Source organism: Fulmarus glacialis, unplaced genomic scaffold, assembly GCF_000690835.1.
Source record: "Fulmarus glacialis isolate BGI_N327 unplaced genomic scaffold, ASM69083v1 scaffold4174, whole genome shotgun sequence".
In the NCBI taxonomy this organism is placed as follows: Eukaryota; Metazoa; Chordata; class Aves; order Procellariiformes; family Procellariidae; genus Fulmarus; species Fulmarus glacialis.
The window spans coordinates 47,773-50,252 of record NW_009207264.1 but is presented as its reverse complement, the minus strand read 5'-3'; positions in this window follow the sequence as shown (position 1 = coordinate 50,252).

The window sequence follows — 2,480 nt, the reverse complement described above, 5'->3', positions numbered from 1 at the left end:
CTCCAGGACTTTCTTCTGGTACGGGGCTGAGCCCCTCCATGAAAACCACCTCATGTGTGCAGAGGGTCTGCACTCACTTCCTAGGAATGGGTCTGTCCTTGATGTGTCTGGGAAGTTTTGCTTCTCTCAACCCCAGAGATGGCTGTGTGTTAGTGATGCTCTGCATGGGGAGGCTTTAGATAGCCCTGTGGCTTGTGACACAACGATGCAGAGGAGATACACGCCAGCTCCTGCCGAGGCACTCAAGTTCTCGATCATTTCAAGGAGTCTAGGTTTCTGGAGGTGTTTGTGGACTCAGCCCTTAGGCTGTTTCTGTACTGCAAGAAGCAAAAGGGAGTAAGTTAAGGACCTGCCAGGTATCCCTGGCAGTGCCTGGGGAAGCACGGCACATGGGAGGCGTGTGTGAGGCTTGCCTTTTCCCCTTCTGCAAAGCTGCTGCGCTGTGTTCATGAAATTAATGGGAGCCCTCCCGTTCATGAAGAAGAGCTCCCTTTTTGGGAGCCCTGCCTCGCACTCCCTCTGCTCCCTAGATTTTCCCTAGCCAAATGAGGGAAAAAAATCTCTGCTTACAAACCAACCAGCAGAAGGAGGCATGAGCAGGGCCTGCCCTTAGCCGCTGAGGTCACTTGGAGCTGCCATCAGAGCTGGCCTGGGTGCATCTCCTTTCTGCTACTGCCCCAGTCTGGTCCCTAGTACTGGGGCCTTTGCTGAACGCAAATGGGGAGCGGTACTAGACAGCAGGAGCATGGCTAGATGGGCTTCCCGTCCGCGCAGCCTTTTCCAACCCCCCCATGCCACGGCACCAGGTTGTACACCAGCCCTACGTGCCTTGATCTGCCGGGAGCTGGTGCCGCGGGTGCAGGTGGCCTCCATCAAGTCATTGCTGAGATTAGGGCTGTTTTCAGTAGGTTCCTTTGAGTGGAGGTTTGTTTGTGTAAATATTTGGACGTTTCTCAGACATGATTATTGAGCAACCTGCACCTCATGCATATTCAGAGGCCTCCAGCGATTGCCTCCTCTCCTGCATGTGGGAGCAGGGCTGGGTCCATGGGTGTGGGGGGGACGGGAGTGTCGGTGATGCTGGTGGGGGTGGTGGTGGGCAATGCTGGGGAGAGCCCATGCAACTGTGCCCTGGCCTTGAGCTGGGAGCACTGGTGATGCATCTGTGCTGCAGTGTTGTGGTGGTCTGACGCACGTAACCTTAGCAGTGCTGGCAGGCACGTGGGGCTGCTGGGCGCACCGCACTGAGGCTGGCTGGCCATCCCTGGGCTCCCTGGCCGCAGTGACAGCGCCGGCCCAAGCCGCGCCTGCCCCTAAATCAGGCAGTGGGAGCAGGCAGGATGGCTAAGCACAGAGCCTGGGCAGCCTCATGGCTCCTGGCTACTCTCAGGGAAGGTTAAGAGCCATTTAAAGCAGATGCAGAGGCTCCAGAGCAGCTCGCTTCCAGTTTTGCTTTGCATCCTGCATCTCCTGTCACCTGGGATCCGCCGATCCCACATGCTCAGCTCACCTGTCGCAGCCGGTCCCCTCCCATTCAGCCCCCACACACCTGCCTTATTTTTTCTACTCTACAACTCCCTGACTCCATCCCTGCCATTTTCCTGCTTTTCCCAAGTTAACCAGGGTCTTTCAAGCAGTTCAGCGTCATCCCAAGCTTGGTCTCCATCATCTCATGGCACAAATGAACCCAGTCGCCCTTTTGGCATAAGGCATGGGGCCAGCCTCTCCAGAACCCCTGAGAGAGACCTAAGTCTCTGAAAGCTCCGGAGTCCATGCTTTCCCTCCGAGGCGAGCGGCAGCCTGTGGCACAGCAGCCCTCCCTGCTGCCTGCTGCTGCGCACGTTGGTGGGCAGGGCACCTGCTGCACTTCTGCGCTGTGCTGTTTGGGGACAGCAGGAAGCTGATGGCTTTTTTTTTGGAGACTGGCTACAATGCAAGGTCAGGCCAGGTCTCCGGCCGTGTCCCCGGCAAGGGATGAATGGGGGAATGAGGTGGGAGGCAGGCTGCTGGCAGGTCCTGCACCCAGCAGGGTCGGGCTGGGAGACCTTCCCGAGCCAGGGTGCTGCAGGAGGGGGCTGTGGGATTCAGCTGCCGTTTACCCCAGGCGGCATTCGGGGCACTAAGGGCTGCTCCTGTGCTGAGAGAGGTTTCTTGCTATCTGCTACAGGCAGTGATTGCTGCCTGTTCCTTGAGGAGGGTGAGGGAGACCCCCCTCCCGAGCCACCCCAGTCATGCAGTGAGAGAACCTGAGACAGTCTCAGAGCTTGCACGACTTCTCCAGGAGCGATAGGCTGCAGGGTCTCTGCCATCTGCTGTCTGAGGATGAATTCAAGGCACGCTTTCAAGTCCTTCCTCCATGGCTGTAAACATGCTCTGCTCTAATATGTGAAAGATGCGATTCTCATTTTCCTCTGAAAGGCGGGACGTTAAGGAAAAGAGCACACCTCTGGAGGAGGGCACCGGCAGCGCTGCAGAGCAGA